The sequence below is a fragment of the Tursiops truncatus genome, chromosome 4 (assembly GCF_011762595.2).
Source record: "Tursiops truncatus isolate mTurTru1 chromosome 4, mTurTru1.mat.Y, whole genome shotgun sequence".
Taxonomy (NCBI): domain Eukaryota; kingdom Metazoa; phylum Chordata; class Mammalia; order Artiodactyla; family Delphinidae; genus Tursiops; species Tursiops truncatus.
Genome location: NC_047037.1, coordinates 21,948,424 through 21,969,564, shown reverse-complemented (window position 1 = coordinate 21,969,564; position 21,141 = coordinate 21,948,424). Strand labels below are relative to the sequence as shown.

At 36.4% G+C, this 21,141-nt stretch overlaps 1 non-coding gene across 1 annotated transcript; it reads left to right on the top strand.

Moving 5' to 3' along the window:
* The first annotated feature begins 10,809 nt into the window (after positions 1-10,809).
* Positions 10,810-10,944, top strand: LOC117312248 (small nucleolar RNA SNORA70). The gene has a single exon (XR_004526506.1). It is a non-coding gene; the product is annotated as a small nucleolar RNA SNORA70 (small nucleolar RNA).
* The last annotated feature ends 10,197 nt before the right edge of the window (positions 10,945-21,141 follow it).

The window sequence follows — 21,141 nt, the reverse complement described above, 5'->3', positions numbered from 1 at the left end:
GAGTCAATAAGGGACAGGAAGCGACCTTCTAAAACTGAGCAGGACCCAGTGGGCCCTCCCAGGTAAGAAGGCCTTTCTGTGTCCACCATTTCCTGTTTATAGAAAAAAGGTTTCAGCCTCCTAGACCTTCCCTGAGTTCCAAAGGGCAGAACCAAACAGTTACTAATTAGGGAAGTGCAGAAAGAAACAATAGTGCAAAAATGGGGGCCTGGCCCTGATTCCGCCTGAGATGTACATGACAATCTGATACATATCTCTGAGTTCTACAGGAACTAAGGCCCCCATCCAGGTGGAGGATGGTAACGTCAGCCTGAGCACAGGCACATGGACCCCAGACTGGCTGGAGCCAGAGTCTGATGATTGAGATTCCTGGAGCACCACCCTGTTACCTCACCACCAACCAATAAGAGGAGGGTTACACACCCTGAAGCCCTCCCTGCAAACTTTGCCTATTAAAATCTCCTTCCCTGAAACCCAACAGGGAGTGTGGGCTTTTTAAGCATGAGCTGCCCCGGACTCCTTGTCTGGAGCCTTACAATAAACACTGCATTTTCCTTCACTACAACCCAGTGTCAGTAGATTGGCTTTACTGCATGTAGGCGAGCATACCCAAGTTTGATTTGGTAACACTTCTATTTTACCTGTATTATTTTTTCCTAAAGAAAATAAGTATATATATAGCAAAATGCTAACATTTGTTAATATGAACTGTACATATATATATATTTTTCTTATATTTAATAGTAAACGTTGAAATCTTTCCTTAATTAAAAAAAAAAAAGAGTCTGAGTAACTGAAGTTAACATTGCCCTGGATGAAAAAATTTGTAACGACGGTAATATGAAATTACTATTGTTTTGTAAATGAAAAATGGTTTAATATTAGAATTTGATATGGTTCAACCTACTATACTTATATTATACTGGTCTAATATAATTTATATATATATATATACATGTATATATAACATATTTATAAAACCATTACAAGGGATACTTACTGAGATATGAAGCAATATCTGTTGGTTTGATTTTCATGACTACATACATAGACCAGACTATAATACAAAAGCAAATGCTGAGCAGCACACTTGCCAGGCCTCCTGGAGGAGATCCTTTGGAGTAAACACTACAGAGACAGGATTAACTGTAGGTACCTGGGCCCCTCACTGTCCCACACACACTAGTGCAGCTCACAGCAATGTAACAGCACTGAATGGCAGACTCTGGAAGGGGGACTCTGATCCTGGGCTTTTTGAACTTTATGATGAAGAAAATTTCAACACTTCCACCATGTGATCAGAGGCCATAATGCAACAGCACTATAACGTGGCTCCATCTCTACCCGACCAGCTCAGCATACGTGCTCAGGTGAGTACCACTGTGATCCAGGACAGATTCCAAGCCTTCTGATCGACGTGACTGTTCCATGCACTTGGCTGTAGCTAGTTTCCATGGAGTTTTGTAGGAGGTCAACTTCTTTCTGGGGCACCAACCTGTAGAGATATTGTCTTCAATAAATTAATCCTTTCCACACAAATGCCAAAGAAATTCATTATTTTCCTTTGTAAAACATTAATCTAGAAAAGGAGTACATTCCTTAACTGATAGAAATAAATAGAGAAAGCTGGTGGGGTAGACTCTACTATTTTAGGAACTATATGAAATATATGGATATGTAAGAGGTTATGAAATATAATGGAAAAAGCATTGGAGGATAGGTCTGGAGATGCAGATTACAGTCCTTATATTTTCGCTGTTTACTTCAGTGATCTCCAGCAAGCTACGAAAATTTTTGGACCTCCTCATTTTTATTTAAAAATTAATTTAAAAATGAATATCAAAATTTTATCTGAAATTAGAATGACTGTTGAAAAACTCTTTGGCTAATGTCTGTTTCTTAGAGTTCTGACTCTTAAATGGCCAATTAATTAATTTAGATTCTGGCAAGAAGAGAGTTTTACTTTGAGGTTTTCTGATTTGGAGCCAAGAAACTATTTAAAACTATTTAAAAAGAATTTCAGACATTTTATTTTGTTTTGTTAAGTAACTAACCCTTTCGACATGCCCCTGGTATGGTATACACTAGATACTGTAGGTTTTTCATGGTCAATAGGGTAAAGGGTGTCCTTTAAATATTTCTACTTCTGGATCTCATTCTGATTTTCATTGTTATTCATTTTTATATTTTACTCTATAATAGTCCTTATTAAGAAACATATATATATTTGCTTTTTTTCTTTATTAACCAATACTTCTCAACTAGATTTTCAATGGTTAATCAGAGTTTTATCTCCTCTTTTAAATTTTATAACTTGGTAATATTAAAAACTGGAAAAGTACTGCCATGAATCTAGAAGAATGGAGGGGGAACCCTCAGAATATTATGGATAAGGCCTGCTCTTAATTTAGCATTTTCACTAATTTCATTCCTGACGCATTCTATTCCCCAAACTTATCATTCCACTAATATTTTATGGTAAAACTAGAAAAAGGGATAAAAAGAAGAGTATGAAAATGGCTAACATTTTATGGGACTTTACATTTAACATCTCTACATACAATCTCATTTCATCTTCTTAGCTTCTGTGGTATGAAAAATGGAACTCGAGAAAGTCATGAGGTTTGCCCCAGAGCTCATAGCTAATATGTTCTAGAGTTGAACTGGAATTCTGATCCTTAGATTCTGGCTTTTGTGACCAGACAGCATTAGCTCTTTCAATAGATAATAGGATTGTTTTCCATGTCACTGACTGTTTCCGCACTGCCTAAAGTCCTATTCTGGAAATAAAGACTGTGCATATGAGTGCTCTCCTTTGATGTAAATGTATAAGAGCAGCCACCCTGAGGTTCCCTGGGGCCTCTAGGCTTCTGGAGGCTCACCTTCCCTTTAACAGCCCATCAGTAGTACACCAAGCCACACACTGTGTTGTTAGAGGAAGTCTAGGCCCCTCCCCCAAATATTCTCTGGGCCCCTCAGGAGTCCCTGTGGAACCTAGGAAAATGCATGACACCTACTAAATTCTTGCCAAATGTTAATATTATCATTATTGCCCATCTTACTCCACCTTTCTCTGTATATCACCTCTGCCCTTCACATACCATTTCATGTGCCACCCTTCTACACAGTTCACTCTGCTCCAGACTGCTAACTGATGCCCTTGCCTTTTATTCCTCAGCACACACCTAACAAAAAGCTAAGTGTTCAATAAATGCTATTAAGGTTTTCCTATAATGGAATTATGGGGCAGGGAAGGAAATTGAAACCTGAAATTTTTTTTCAAGTTATTGCTCCAACTAGCATTTCCTCCTCTGCCAGTTTTTCTGCTTGGCCATGTCCTCTCTTAGGCCTTGTGCTGGGTTATTGATATTTTCCCATCTATCTCAAGTAGCACCCGCTGTCTGCTGCTCTCTGTCTCTGACTCCAGACTTCAAATCTCAGCCTCTGGCCTCAACTAGAAGAAGCCAAAAATAATTTCACATCATAAATATCTCTTCACTCAGGGAAGACAATCCTTTCACATTTTGGTGCAAAGCAGGTTATGCTTGACTGTCACAAATGTTGCTTTTCTTGACTAGATATTGTTTTACTTTTGTGTAGCCAAGTAGACTGTTGGTGGTTTCTAAAAGCAGAAAGCTGTGAACATCAAATGCAAATGCAATCAGCTAATTCTAGCTGCAGAAATATTAATAGAAGTTTATTTTCACTTTCTTCCTCTTCTTTTTTAAGCAATAAAAATCACAGATCCATTTTGCAGACAGGACTTAGTCACTCAAATCTCCACCCCTACCTCCAAAGTTCCTGTAAACAGACTGCTTTTCCCAAGATCAGAAGTAGCTCAGTCTGGACACCAAAACACAGTGGCAGTGGATAATATTGCTAACTCTTCCAGATCTAAAGCCAGGGTTCTGGCTTCTCCCAATTATAATTACTCTTTAAGCAAAACTTAAAAGAAGAAAGCAAGAATTAGAATATATGAGTGAGTTTTCCTTCAGAATGTGGGCTAGGTATAATTTGCAAATGAGATTTCTATACTAGTCTGATTATTTACAGGTGAGGAAAGGTGGAATCATAATGTCTTTCTGTTTTTATTTGCTCATTTGATTGTCTTATTGATATATTCTTTAAACTAAAATGACTTTTTTATTCTTATAAATTAAAGGCACTTATTCAACCTGCTCTCTTCCCACATCTGCTCTTTTAAAGCTTTGACTAGCATCGAAGGAGGCTGGGATATTTAAGGAAATTGAAAAAAGTTAAAAACTTATTTCATCAGAGGAGATGAAGATGGTTAGGTAAAATGATATGAGCCCCGCAGATGTAGGACTTTGTAAGCTTATCCTTGAATTCAAGGCTTTATTCTGAATAATAGAATGAAAGACTTCCAGGTGACCTTTGAGACAATCTCAGATGACCCTATGTTGTGCAAATAATGAGGCAAATAAGACCTCCTCTGAGGAAAAGTAGTGGAATCTAGTTTGGAACATAGGTCTCTTCTGCGCGAGCACAAAAACCAGGGTTGCATACAATTCACCTACCTATCACATCAGTTAAGATGCTCTATTTCTTATATCTTCTTTTATATAGATGACTTCTTATAAAGTAAGTCCGTATTTCCAGTGGTTTCCCCCTTCAAACATATGGTTAGACAAATTTAAACAATAAAAGAGAAAAAGAAACTTTTGAGAGGGGACTGTTAATAGTGGATAAATAATTGGTTCAAAAATGCGCCCTCACTTCTCTTTGTATAGTTGGGCATTATCGTTGGATGTTGTGAAGTTCATCTGTCTCTTCCTCTGTGAAGTTCTCTCCTCTCCCCCAAAAGAAGAGGAAAGTGTTTTTGCTTCAAAAGAGGGAAGAACATCTGTCCCACCCTGCACCCTCAGCCCTGGCTGCCCATGAACAAGGGCAAATATATCATTAAACGAGGCATCGAATATCAAACAAACTTGTTTACTATCTCATCTCAAACCTATTAGGAATCTAAAATTCTGCTCTCTCAATTATAACAACACAGGATTGAATTTCATAAAGTTGTATGTGTAATATTAAGAGGCAATTCACTCAGGTGATAGCAGTTATATTTGCGTATGCCTGGTACCATTCAATTCACTTTTCATTAAATGTGTGTTAACCTAAAACTACCCTAGACTATAAAAGTGTAAGAGGATTGTGATAACATACCATTAAAGTGACAGTAAATCAGCAGAAACATAACATTAGATTTTCTAGTTCAGTTGCTTTGCCAACTGTAAATATAGACCATTCCTCCATGAAGTTATAGATATTTTCAATGAGCACAACTGAAAATACAAGTTGTGTCTTAAAGCCTGCTCTTAAAACCAGGAAAATAAAAGTAAATTTAGATGTGGAGTTGACCATATTTTCATTATGAAGAGTAAAGCTGGGAAAAATATCTAATTACAGTATCTAATTTGCAGCAATACGATTTCCTACTGAAATACACTAAACTGTATCCATGAGATGCAAATGGAGCCATTTATTGACACAGACCTTCCCCTAAAGTTACTCAGGCTCGTTCACTATCCCAAATGTTGCGGTATTGCTGTGGTTTTAAAATACAAAAAAGGAAAAACCATGTAATTACCATAATTGTATATCTATGATAGAATTTCTACTCCAGAACTTTGTCAAGAAGCAACACTGACACTTTTTAAAGACCTAAGTATTTGTTCTTTCCTGACTTATGTTATTTTGGTTCTTCTGGAAATTTTATTAAGCCAGTTATAGGAATGTTATTTAATGAAAAAAGAAAAAGTACTCATCACCTTAATATGACCTCTGCTTTCACTTTAATAGATTTCCTTTTCACGCATGTCTCAAATCTGCACAACATTTTAACCTGTGTGTAGTTCTCGCAGAATTTCAATGCCATTCCATATTCAGCCTCCTGGTAGGAAACCTCAAGCTAAAGAGAATGACTCGGAAATAATTCCTGTGGTTTTCCAAAGGCATCCTGGAGGTGAATGGAGATTCTCTGGTGTTGTGGAAAGGTAAACAATAAAGGAAACATTTCTAGTAAGAGATTCCAAAATTCATTTGTGGGTGAATTCCATCAACTATGGGTGTTGGCTCTAATGATAACAACAAAGCATTTGTGCAGCTCCCTAGAACTTAGAAAGTGGTCCTGTAGACACGTTTTCAGTTGAGTAATATGAAATTCTAATAATGTACCAACTGTCATTGAGGTACTCTGCCAATAGGAAACCAAGTCTCCTGTCTTCAAATTATTTAACCCTAGGAGTAGAGTGGGGAATTAGCAGCACCCAGCTAGAAGTGGTGTCTTCTCCTGCTTCTCTCCACAATACTGTTCCCCAGGAGTCCACAGTGTAGACAACAGACATTCTTATCCACCTATGTGTTTCTGATTCATGATGGCAGAATAAGAATTTGGAATTAAATAATTTAATTCTAATATTTTTCTGCTCCCTACTCCCCTCCTCCCAAAGACACACACACACACGCACATATTTTCTGGTGTACTTAAGTACTATAGATATGTTTCAATCCCTAATATTTGACTAGTAAAGAGAGTCCTGGAGTCTCTGATAGTATCTCTGGCTTCTAATGGCTACCTTTAAATCTACCTCTGCAATCTTCTCCCCCAGAAACTGGCATCTAAAAAGTGCATTTTAGAAAAGCAATATATGTACTATCACAAGTTTACTGGGGAAAAAAATTGTACCACTGAATTCCATCAAATGTGCAGTCCAAATCCAATACTGAGCTGCCTCACTGTAAGAATTTTTGCACTTTTCTTGATTAAAAGAAAGCATGGAATGAAAAATCAAGTATACAGTGATATAGTAATATAACACATCAATGACTTTCTATAAAATATTTTCAGTCTTATAATCAATGAATAGGCATAGAATGATAACTATTTTTCCTGTAATAACTGACCCAATCACAAGTTATACGCTTACATAAAGTTTTGATATTTTAGTCTCAGAAATCAAGCTTTGAGACAACGCCAAAGTAGTAGACAATTTTTTTAAGTGAAAAGGTGATAGCAGCTGAATTTAGTAAGTTTTCTTCTGGAAGGTAGGATTGTCTGAAGGCTGAAAAATAGATGAGAAGCAGCTATAAACTTCTATAAAATTTGACTTGCTCTGGCTCCCCAAAATCGCAGGTTTAGAATCCCTTCTCTTCTGATAAGTAGCTGTGTGGCCCTGGGCAAATTACTCTCTCTGTTGTGGTATCCTTATCTGTAAATGAGAAATCCCTCCTCAACAACCTACCTCATTGCAATGGTAGAAAACGAAAAGGAAATATTTATGCTGAAATATTGAGATAGTATTAGACTCATTCCATTTTCCATTTTGTTAACTTTAAAATGATATATTGTCAATTTTAACACAGCACTCTACTTATTATGAAATGCTTTAAGTAGTCCCATATCAGAATTTGTATCTTTAATATAAGTCACTGAATAACAAGACATCTAAGGTATTTAATATAAAGATTTAAAATTTGGAAATATGTTTAAGGGAATAGTATAAGTGGTGGACTCACTACTCCTTCTACCAAAAACACTTCCCTACTTCCCTAGAGAAGTCAACATTTTCAAGTATCTTTGTTCACATTACTGATCATTTACCTAGAATGTTTTCCCTCTTCTTTTCCTCCAAATACATCTCAGCTTATCCTTAAAGGCCCAGCCCTCAGTCCTCTCTTTCTTTGAATTCTAACCACATATATGTTTGTAACCACACCACTGAAACCTCTTTTCTTGTTCACAGATTCGTTGCTGTATGTTAAATGCGTCTCCCCCTTCCAGGTGTACTGAGCAGTGATGTTTCATACTGTGCACGGTGTTAGCACTCTGGTGCTGGAGTTATGTAGACACTAATCAGAATTGGTGCTTATACTCGTCATTTTATGGCTTGGAGCAAGTTACCCAACTAGTCTTATTTTCCTTATCTTTAAAATGTCAAATTTTTATTTTGAGTATTTAAAAGTATAGAATGCTTTTGGATAATCCCTGCATATAATGAGCTTTCAACAAATGATAGTTGTTATGGTTATTATTATTAATATTATTTACTTCCTCTTCCATAATAGCTTACACGGCACTCACCACATCATTTGGGATCCACAAATACCTGTTGTGTAAATAATCCCTTTATAACTGCAGCATTGAGATCAACAGTAATGGACACATTTTAAGTTCTTTGTGTTATATCATATTTCTATTCCACACATTTATGTTTGGTACTGATGATTTGGTTCACTGCATATTCAAAAACATGGAATTGCATCCTACTACTAAAGAAATATCTCTGTATTCCAAAACACTAATCACTTTTATGGATGTTGGCATTTTGACATAGTCAAGTGTCTCAAATTAACAACCTAATGAAGCCAGAAAAGAAGAAAGAACTAAAATACACATCAAGGTCCAGAGACAAAACTAATAAATAATTTCTATGAATGTGTATATTCAGAGAGGCTCTGAACATACATTTTTCCAAGTGCCAAAAGCCAGAGGTTATAATGCTCTGTTTAACCTGGAATATCAACATCCTGTAATGACCGGCTGAGATCAAGAGTAAACTGGAAACATTACCAAAATATCATATTTTAGTTCAACTAGCTTACCAAAAGTTTTAGTGGTTAAATTTTTAAAGCTTCACAGTTGTGGTACAGGAACAATAATTTCTCCTTGCTGTCAGCTCCCGGGTTGCTGCTGCAATATACTGCACTTTCACAGCAGAAAATAGATGTTCACTGTCAAATGAAATCAGCGAAGAAGCAAGATATTTAAGAGTAACTGTTATTTCCTAACACTCCATTATTATTATTTTTTGGTTCTCTGTATAATCTTTTTTAAAAAGTCCTATTAAATATGATTGATCATTGATATGGTTTTTATGTTTTTCCTTCTCATGAAATGTTGAGTGGTAGAGTTGGCATTCTACTTTTACTTCATCAGCAGAATAAACCAGAAATTACAAAACAAATTCTTTGCTAGAAAGTCTTGGGCCAAATGGAATTAAATATCTAAGAATCATGTAGCGTTCTTGTTTTGTTTAATGTATAAATATTGAATTTTAATCACATATACTGTGGCTAAAACATCTGCAAACATCGACATTGGTATTGTAATGTAGATTAATACCTCTTATTTTGCAGTATGTTATTTAGAGTTTTATAAGCATTAGTTGGTTTAAAAAATATATATTCTTCCAAACGTTATCTAGCTAAGTTATCTATGTCCTCTCTTTTAACATTCCTATTGCCAATCTATCTCTTGATAAATTTAAACATTTGAATGTTCTCAATAAATGGTTACATATGTGGATTTAACAGTTTCAGAATAATTAATTAGTGCTGCATTTGATGGTTACAATAAATACTTCATACTCCCCCAGAAAAATTGAATTTTATCGTATAAAGCACATAAAGATTTAACAGAAGTTTCAACAAAAATCCTTACCTATATTTGAAATGGATATTCAGATAATCTGATATTAAATGACAAACCCCAAAGATGGGCTTTATATGCACTGTTGACATTGTCATGATGCTTATCTATGATGATAACAAATACGATCATATGATCACTGATCATGCAAAGTTCAGGGCTTTCATAAATGACACTTAAGTGGGTCTTTGAACTTCCAAAACTCAACGATGAAACCCAATAGCAGATTTTGGCTGAATACTGAGACCAAAGCTTTATATTCATGTATCCTTAATAAACTTTTCTAAATACACATAAATGAACAAATATCTTTATAATGAAATAGGTGCATATTACTCAAATATAAAGTACACAACATATACCACTTTATGTCCTTTTCCACTTACCATCTTATATTTAACAGTTTATTATATATATAAAAAAAACTACTTTAGTAGTTGTGCAACATCCCAATATCTGGCTATATCATATTTTCATAACCATTTCTTTATCACTGGGCTTTCTGGATTTAAATTTTGAAATTTAAAACTTTCTATTATGTAGCACATACTACTTTAACACTTAGAAAGACAAAAATCTTTTAAAAATTATATTAACACAAAATCCATCAAATATTTATTAAAGGACAAAATTGTACAGCTAAAGGTTGAAACATTAATTAAACTAAATTATCAAAAGAAGCCAAAATATTTTTAAATGTAAAAAACATACAGTGTGTTAAATGAGAAGAATGTAAATCAGAATTTCAATCAGTGTCCTTGAAATCATTTGTGATGGAGGAAAGAAAGGAAGACAGGAAGAAGAGAGGGATGAAGGTAGGGGAAAAAATACTGTCCCTCATTGTCAGATTTAGCATTGAGCAGAATTTCAATAAACTTTGCTGCATTGATAAACTTAAAATATATATGTCATCTATTCTAGATTCTTATTACTTTCAAACTGGTGTGAATAAAAATTTGAAATTTTCTTCCAATTTTCAATTTAAAACATAGCTTTATTTATTTTTTACTTGTCTGTGCTTAGGACTCCTTCAGAAATTCATGTTTTCAAATACAAGCCATGTTATTATTGAAACGTGTGAGTATATATATACTAGTATATGTAAATGTGTAACAGATGATCATGTCATAGATGGCTGTACATGCATGTATATATATGCAAACACAGTCTAACAATGTTAATTTTTTTCTTTAATTTTGAATAATCTTTAGATTATAAGCATAAGAAATACTCAAAATGTCTCTAAGAATTTATATCCATGTATATTTATATGTGTGTGTGTATATATATATATACAAAATGAGATTTGGGACCTTTAATTCATTGTTATCAAATAACTCTGTTCCAAAGTAACTGTCCCTTTGCAGCCAGTTAAGCCTACTGTGCTCTTTTCTCCATGGGGGCCTGGTGTGCAATGGCTGCAAACCGCAGCCTCCTCGGTAGTGTACGCAGCCTGTTGCCTGTACCGCTTGCCCCAAGGGAACTTGGAGACAGCTTTCTCCAGTGGACATTCATGACTGGCATGCTGTCCCCAGTCTAGGCTCCATGCAGGTATGTGTGGTGCCTTTGGAAAGCCCCAGGGCACAGTGGCCAGGGTCCACGTTGCCCAAGTCATCATGTCCATCCATACCAAGCTGCAGAACAAGGAGCATGCGATTAAGGCCCTCCACAGGGCCAAGTTTCAGTTCCCTGGCCACCAGAAGATCCACATCTCCAAGAAGTGGGGATTTACTTAGTTTAATGCAGATGAATTTGCAAACATGGTGGCAGAAAAGTGGCTCATCACGGACGGCTGTGGGGTCAAATACATCCCTACTCGTGGGCCCTGGACACATGGCGGACCCCGCACTCATGAGAGCTTTGGCGCTGCCCCCTCCTTACTCATGCCCACCCATAAATCCTACTTTCCTGTCAAAAAAAAAAAAAGTGATTGTCCCATTTTGCCCTAGTGTTCTTTATTGATGATGTCACTGCTCCCTTATTGGTGGCTGAGTTTATCAGCATAGGCAATAAAGGAATGGAATGCTAAAGCTAGCTTATTAAATACTTGTTTAACTTTAGTAAAAGGATACTTTAGCCACCTGGGTCTGGTTTCAAACAATATTGGTGCACTCAAGCTGTGCCCCTTCCCATTCCACTTCAGCCCAGGATCTTATAAGTGCCACTGCTATTTACAGGGGCATTGTGATCGTTAACTGTTGGGAGACAGAAGAGGGAGAAGTATGAGGGCAGTAGGGACCTCTCTGACCAGCCCCTTGGAGTAGGTTTTAGTCACTAGAGAAAAGGACGAGAAGCCAGTCGGACTGATTTGTGAGACAAGTTGAGGCAGGTCAGTGTGAGAGCCAAGAGAGATGGAATGGTTCTGTGGGAGCTGTGAGCCCTCTGTAAGACATAGGGCACAAGCAGAGCTGATTGGGGCTCACAGCTTGGTGGAAAGGAGCATTTTCTTAGTCCCTGCATGGAATCCAGACTACTGCAGCAAACCAAGCTGTAGATCCCATACCACTGGCTCAGGCACTGGCATTCTCACGGCGAGCACCTCTTTCTAATGAAAACGCGGGGGGCAGATGTGCACAAGAAGAAAGGGAGAGGGAGAAGAACACGGTGGCAGCATATGAAAACAGCAGGGATCCTTCGCTTTGAGAGTATCAAATGAGGGTGTGTATGCGTCTGTGTGTGTGTCCCAGGAATAAGGAGAGGACATTTTGGGAAAATCCAAATATTCCTATTTGGATCTCAGGACCATTTGCAAACTCGGCTTAACAAAAATATATGTATATTTAGTGGCTGTTGCTAGACGACATTAGGGATGTTCTGCAGTCATGAGGCCAATATTTGTTGAACTCTGCTTTCTATTGAGGATCACTAGTGCTTTACTCCTTAGTCTTTTTTCTTTCTTTCCTGTTTTCATTACTTAAGGAATGCTGAATCTCTCATCAATCTTAATCTAGGATATTTTGCTTACTAGGAAAGACCATGGCATTTCTGGCATAGGTAAATAATTTCATATGATACATGCTTTCCCAATAAAATGCACAGCTATGAAAAATAAAATCGACAATGAATTATTCTGATTTTCTCTAAAGAACCACTTAGCACATAGTAGAGTCAACAATGAAGAAAGACTACCATGATCATGAAAAGGATAAAAGAGTGATGGGGGAAAGCATAGTAGATGAGGTACTTCAGCAGCAAGGATTCAAGAGTTAGGATGGAATTTGAGGCAAAACCCAAAAAGCTTGGATTTCTGCTTCAACATCATGAGTAGCTGGGAGCTGAGTTATACCACCCCTTCCCAAATACAACTAGACTCTTGATAAGATGCATTCTTAGAGGCCGCTCTAGTTTCACTGGAGGTGGAAGGGATTTCCAGGGCTTATCCCACCAATTGAGGATAAACAGGACAACTAACTAGAACTGAGCCTGGAAGCACCGGAAACCTGGGCTCCTAATATTGTTGGCCAAAGTGTATTTCTGAGCTACGCAGGAATATGGTCAGGATTCTGGAAGATGGTCCCCAAAATGCGGGAGCCAGGATTTTAGTAGTGGGAAGTTAGCATGACAGCCCACGTGAAGAAGAGTCAATGTGATGGGAAGCCAGGATAGATCTATGGACAATGGTGAGGAATAAGTTTGCATGAAAACTGAGTTCCAAACCAACACCTGGACCTTTGGATCAGCAGTGACAAAGAGAGTTGATTCTGAGACTCCCAATCTAATGCAAAAGCCCCCAAAGAGGCCTGTGAAATAGGAGATAGGAATGTTCCCCAATAACATAAACAATGACAAAAGTGGGGTCAAATGCCCTTTAAAGGAAAATATCCCTAACTAGGACCTCAGGACTCCCACAGATTAATATGACATCACATCAACACATGAAATAACAGATTTAGAAAACCAAGGGCTAAAGACATTAACACTCTCAGAATTTCTTTGTATAAAATATTTAAAGACATAAAAATAAAATTGCAAAGATCAACACACTCAAGAAAATTTTCACAAATAAGAGTACAGACTTGGGGCTTCCCTGGTGGCGCAGTGGTTGAGAGTCCGCCTGCCGATGCAGGGGACATGGGTTTGTGCCCCGGTCTGGGAAGAGCCCACATGCCGCGGAGAGGCTGGGCCCGTGAGCCATGGCCGCTGAGCCTGCGTGTCCGGAGCCTGTGCTCCGCAACGGGAGAGGCCACAATAGTGAGAGGCCCAAGTACCACAAAAAAAAAAAGAATACAAACTTAAAAACAATTGGCTTCTAGAAATAAAAATATATGCAATCATGGACGTTAAAAATCTCAAAAGATAAGCTGAGTGTATATCAGAGTAGACACATTTGAGAAGAGGGGTAATGAACTGCAAGGTATACCTCCTTATGTCACAAGAGGAAAAATTTATTCTCACTGGTAGAAATGTAGATTGTTCCAGCCATTTTGAAAAAGCAACGTGGCGACATCTCTTAAAATTTCAAGACAGACAAGCTGAGTTCTGAGAAAATAATTTAAAAAAATAAAGGCACCTACCTGTAAGCATATAAATAATGAAGGGAGATGGATAATTGATTTTTATTAATGGGTTATTTATTCTTCTTTTTACCACTGACTTCTATGACTGTTATAATTTGGAAAATTGCAAGCTAAGAATATTATTAGAGAAAAAGAATAATAATAAAAATACCTGATATTTATATAATATTTATTATATGCTAGCCACTATAAACACTTTTTATATATATAAAGTCATCTTTTCAACAATCTTATAAGGTAAGTACTAATATTACTTTGAAATATGGGTTGCTCAAGAACACATGACTAGATAATAGAGAGTTTGAACACAGGCAGAGAGTCTTATTCTAAAATTTTCACTTTCACCCACTCATAATCTATACACTTCTAAATACAAGCAAAATATAGGAAAAAGAGTCCTTTACAACCCTCAAAACAGATTGAAAGAAGCCTGGAATGGTAGTTAACACGTTTGTATATAAATAGCTTGTGAGATATAAAACTCCAACAGGCAGGAGAATTTGAAGACCAACATCTGTGTTACAAATATGAAAAGTCAAAGAGGCTTTCCAGAATGAATTTTCAGTTCCCAAAGTGCAGCACATCCTTGTCAAAAAGACAAAAACAAGAATTAATAACTCAGTACAAATCCCTGGAGTCCTGTTAAATTTAATCTGGCTATCTCTCCTCTTTTAGGAAACTGAGAATTAGGGAGATTAGTATTTAATAGAAGATGGGTTCCTTACAAATGTACCCACTGTCAACTTCTCCAGTTGGAAAGTTTGAAGAAAAATCACAAGCTGAATCCAACAACAATAAAAGAGAATCTCTTACAGTTCATTAGAACTGAATATTTTGTAAATAATATTTAGGCTATCTCTTCAGAATTGTAGGTGATCATGAATTAGAAGTAAGGAAATGAATAGTGAAAATCTGTGTGGACTTAAATAGTGACACCTCCCCTGAATATAGTTTAAGCATGTTTACCCTGAAATGAAATTCCAATGCAACATGAAATTTCAGATGATCATTTAATGTTTCCCTTATTAAAAATGATTACTCAGGCATGACTTCAATAAATTATCTAGGAAAAAAAAACAGAGTTAAGTACCATAACTGTTTGCATGTTCTTCCACGTTAATATCATTGGGAAGAGTAACAAGCTAAAATATCAATATATTTAAAATCCAACCCACTGCTCAATTTTCCCTCTTTATAATAGTTGTAGAAGAAATTCTCTACTACATTTCATGCTAGATGTCTTAAAAAATCATCATCTGCTCTCACTGGGGTATACTCAGACTGCCTCATAAGGTGGACATTCCTAGGGAGATAGTCAATCGGTATCAAATTCTACTTAAATGTACATCTTTTTTTTTTTTTTTTTTTTTTTTTTTGCGGTACGTGGGCCTCTTACTGCTGTGGCCTCTCCCGTTGCGGAGCACAGCCTCTGGACGCGCAGGCTCAGCGGCCATGGCTCACGGGCCCAGCCTCTCCACAGCATGTGGGATCTTCCCGGACCGGGGCACGAACCCATGTCCCCTGCATCGGCAGGCGGACTCTCAACCACTGCGCCACCAGTGAAACCCATCATCATTATTTTTTCAAAGTTCATTCGACAAACTGGTTTAGGTTTAGGAAACTAATGAATAGAAAAGAAATACATTCTTTTTTTAGGAAATGAAATCATTGTTCTCTTGATTGAGAACAACCTCTCCATTTTGCTACTTAGTGCAACTAATATTTAGCAATTATTAAGTTTGATAAATTGCATATAATTAGTAAGCAGCCAACAAGCCACAACAGAGGAAAATATTCACTTGCCAATAATTTGGTCATCCTTTTCTGGTAGAATGTTTTGTCTCAGCTTAGGGGCTATTTAATTGTAGTCACAGAGGAGCCAGGCTCAGAATTCTGCTACACAGCAGGGGAGAACTGCCCTCAATTACAAAGAAATTCAGCCCAGTCTTTCTACCTATGATCTGTGTTTCTATTAACCCTAAACTAGCTCATAAACAATTGGTGAATAAGGGAGTGATATCAGTATGTGTTGATTGTTATGTTGATTCATATGGGATTTTTTTATAGACAAGTGGAAACAGAAGAGGGAATAGAATTATGACCTTTATCAGGAAATATCCTTCACCCCAGCTGCTGCACAGGCCAGGAGGTCTTCCATCTGTATTTTAACAGCTTCCTCCCAGGGAGCTCACCCCAGCCTTGAAGGATTCTCCTGTGCTCAAAGTTCTATTAACACCCGACTTTTCCCAGTGCCCACAAGCCAGCATTTCTAATCAACTGTCTTTGCGAATTTTCACATCCCTTGAGCATCCTACTGTCTACGCTGTCCAAATTATCTCCAAGGTCCCCAATTATTGTTTCTTTAGGGCTCTGGATGTAAAGTTACATGGGTTTTGAGTGGTCTGTCCCTAAAATTATTTTCCCATAGGCCCTATTGTTTCAAATGTGTGAATTTGCAGAACACAAACCCTTTTGTATATATCATGTTGTAACAGAATAACTTTATTGCTAAAAGACACCCTATGGCTAATGGGGAGCTAATCATTTGAGTTTAGGTTCTATAAAGACATAAGAACATTTAATAGAATTAAAGTAGTACTTCTTTAAAAGAACTGTATATAAAAACAATCGCTCAGAAGACAGTTTGCCATCAAATAATTTGCTTTATTTAATGAGTTAAGGCTTGTCTTTAACTTCAAAGAATATACTAGAAACATATAGTACCCTGAATATACTCCTTTCTAAATTTTAGTCTGATGCTAGGACTATTATTTGATCTAGAGCATATGTTCCCAAGCAGGCCTGGGTCCCCACTAGGCTCCTGCTACCTTGAACAACATACATTTGGGGAGAGGGGCTAAAATGGTAGTCATTAGCCATTTCTCCCAATACTTAGTTCCTCCTCTAGATCAAGAGTCTTAATCTCACAGAAAATGATGCTACTCTGATATAAGACAGCTGTTCTCAATGGGAAGGAATCATAGTAAAATGAGAAGGTGAAATCTTAAAAATAGGCACCAGGAAGTCTAGCCCACATCAAAGGTAGAATCTTTGGAATAAAAGAAAATAAGGAGAGGGAATATGGTATTAAGACTTCCCATGTTGCGAAATACTGACCTAGACAAGTTAATAAGAAAACTCAATAACATGGGACGTTTTTTGAAAGCAAAAGTTATTGCTATCACTTAGATTTTTAACCAAGGCCATCTTCTATTTCCACATGATCCCCTCCCACTTGATGACTAATTGCATTTTTCTAAAGAAAGGCATAAATCAGAGTGAAAGTAGGTGTACTGAGAATATTTATAAATACATATTTATATATATGTATGTTCAACCTTATTTGAGAAATGAGAGTTCTTTCTCAATCTTGATCTTTAAAATAGAACTTAGAAATAATAGTGAAGATGGGTGCTAAACTCTTTTATCATAGAGATTTAGGTTCTGTCTATAATTAAAAATAAGTTCCTACAAATCAACAGTAAACTGTCCTGAGGAAGCTTAAGATGATTTATGGGCCAAAGTATTAAACTTGTCAAAGGCCACAGTTTAACAACACAAAACTTAATAGTGACTTGATTTTAATTAAGAATCGCTGTAGATATATGGATTGCTGGATCTGAACATTATTATGGGACCTTACTTATAGTAATATGAATTTGAATCTTAATATCGAATCCAAGCTTTTGCCTTTTATTTTATTCATCGAAACTATATCTGCTTCATTGGATCAAGCTTTAAGCACACTTCCTACAGAAGTTGTATATTGATGAGCTACTTCCATCTTGGAATTCTATGAGAAACCCCTCCAATGCTCAAATGTATATGAGAACAGAAAGATGGACAGATTGGGTGGTCATTGGGTAGGGTAGAGGAGAGTGGGGAGACGCAATGACGTTGGGTAGAGGGCATTCCTCTTTCTTTTCTGAAAACTAGTAGACCCCAAAGACAGGAGACATATTGAGCATACTTTCTTTGCATCATCCTTATAATTTTGTTCTTTGGATATGAAGTATTTGGAAAATATTAGGAAAAGAACAACAGTGACCTGGTAATGAAACTGCTAACTTTTATTCTTCCTTTGTCCTAAAACATACTTGGGAACAAACTGAGAAACATTAAGGAACATTAATTGTGTCTTTGAAATTCAAATCATGCAATTCCACTCTTACAAGATTTTTTAAAAAGCTTTATATGAAAAAAGGATCCTCGTCCCTGACTTAATACATCGCCTTTTATTAGGATCAGCACATCTCTTTCTCTCATTGGATTAGTATACCCCATGAATCCTTAGTTGTTTTATGCATAAAAGGTGCTGAACAGTGGTTTCTGAGTTATGATTTAAAGGGATACTTAAATACAGCTCACTGCTCAGTAGCATGGGGGAAATGACGACCAGGAAGAGGACAGGAGAACTAAATTACTAACAAAATAAAGGAGAACGAATGAGATTTCATACTTTTTGGAGGGGGGAAGGGTGAAAGCCAATAATTTAAGTTAATGATGCAAATGAACAGAGAATGACCCATTTCTGTAACAGCCTTTCTACCCCTCGTATGGGCAGAATCAAGTCTGTGATGAGCCATTGCCTACACCTTTCATAGCCCCAAGAGCCCAAGTCATCCCTCTCACAGTTTCCACCCTTCCCCAGGCTGCTAATAATGCACTTAGTGGCCAAAAGAACAGACTGGACTTCACTTCTCTAAACACATCTGTGCCCTGGACATGGACCTGCACAACATTAGCAGTAACTGACATGGCCACCCAGATATTGATAAGCTGATTATATTATTTATATGGGGACGCACAGGACCTAGAATAGCCAAAACAATTTTAAAAAAGAAGAAAAATTGAAGGAATCATTATTTTATCTCAAAATTACAGTAATCAAGACAATTTTGGAACTGGAATAAGAATAAACATACAGATCAATGGAAGAGAACTGGCAGTCAGAAATAGACTCTCACATATATGGTTAAATGATAAGTGACAAATGTGCAGGGTAATTTAATGAAGAAAAGATAGTCTTTTCAACAAATGCTGTGAAACAATTGGACTTGCATATGCCCTCACTATGCATGTCAAAAATGAATGTCAACATTTATTTTATACCACAGGCAAAAAGTAACTAAAAATGGACCATAGACCTAAATACAAAATCTGAAACTACAAATTTTTAGTAAAAAAAATAAAAGAAAAACCTTTGTAATCTTAAGTTGGACAAAGATTTCTTAGAACATGTAATGGTTCATTTTATGTGTCAACCTAGCTAGAATATAGTGAATATAGTTAGTTGTTTGGCCAAACACTAGATTAGATATTGCTATAAAGGTATTTTTTAGATGTGTTTAACATTTATAATCAGTTGACTTTAAGATTATTCTGCATAAGGTGGGTGAGCCTCAAACAATCAGTTGAAGGCCTTAAGAGCAAAGGCTAAGGTTTCCCGATGAAAAAGGAGTTTTGCCTCCAAACTGCCACATAGAACTTCTTCCTGAGTTTCCAGCCTTCAGATGCAAGACTGCAATATTAACTCTTTTTTTAATTGTGGTAAAAAAATAATAATAACATGAGAGCTACACTCTTAACACACTTTTAAATGAACAGTAATTATTGTTAACTATAAACACATCATTGTACCTCAGATCTCTAGAAGTTTTTCATCTTGCCTGACTGAAACTTTATACCCATTGAACTGCATTTCCCTCACTTCCCTTCCCCCAACCCCTGACAATCACCATTGTACTTTCTACTTCTACAAGTTTGACTACCTTCGCTAGCTCATATAAGTGAAATCATGCAGTATTCGTCCTTCTACGCCTGGCTTATATCATTCAGCATAATGTCCTCAAAGTTCATCCATGTTGCAGCATATGATGGGATTTCCTTTTTTTTTTAAGGCTGAATAATATTTCATTGTATGGATATACCACATTTCCTTTATCCATTCACCCAGCATTGAATATTTAGGTTGTTTCTACCTCTTGACTATTGCGAATAATTCTGTGATGAACATGGGAGTGTTCTCTTGAAATTGCAGCCTGCTGCCTTGACCTATGGATTTTAGACTTACCAGCCCTCATATCCACAATTACTTGAGCCAATTACTTAAATCTCTCTCTGTCTCTCTGTCAACTAGAGCTCTTATACCTTGTTCTGGGGAATATAAATGGCATGGCCACCTTGTTATAATATTGAACATACACCTACCATATGACCCAGCAATCCCACTCTTATCAAGAGAACTGAAAACATATGTCTACACAATGACATTTTAGCATTTTTATTTATAATCACTCAAAACTGGAAACATCTCAAACATCCTTCAACTCGAAAATGGATAATAAATAAATTATGGTATATCTACACAATAAAATGCTATTCAGCAGTAAAAAGCAAGGAACTACTGATACATGCAAGAACTTGGATGAATTTCAAAAACATTATACTGAATGAAATTTTAAAAAGACACAAAAGCCTACCTACTAAATGATTCCACATACATGACATTCTGAAAAAGGAGAAAATCATTGACACAGAAGTCAGATCAGGGAAGGGATTTCGGTGTGATGAAACTATTCTATACTTTGAATGTGGTGGTCACTGTTCTTATAATTTTAGGTAGTTACAAACATCAGTTAAATACTGGGCTTCGGATTAACAATACATTTAGGAAGTAAATTGATATTGTGACTATTGTAATGGTTTTACTGGCTACTATGTCACTGATGCATTTTAAAAGTTTTAACTCTTTCCTAAGAAGTTGAATTAAAATCTTAAACCAATTGCAAAGGAACTGTCCAGAAAGTGCAATTGGAAGAGATTAATAAAGAAAGGTATTACTTGGAGGCTAATTTGTTTTTAATTATCGCTAGAGAAATTCAACCCATTGGTCCTTCATGTGTGGCAGCCTTTTGATGAAAATTAAAATGGCTGGACTTGATAACTTTTCCAAACTTTAGATGAGGAAAGTGTATTAAAGCTCAATGAAATAATTTTAGTTAAAAGCAGAAATATGAAAAGAATAACTGTTTTACAAAAGCCAGAGTACAAAAAGAATTAGTTTTTTGAATATGAGATATTAAAGTTTAAAAACTAAATATTTTTTCTCTAAGTTAAGATGGAAAAATTTTGGCTTTGCTAGAATTAATTGTTTGAAAGAGACCAAATATTCAG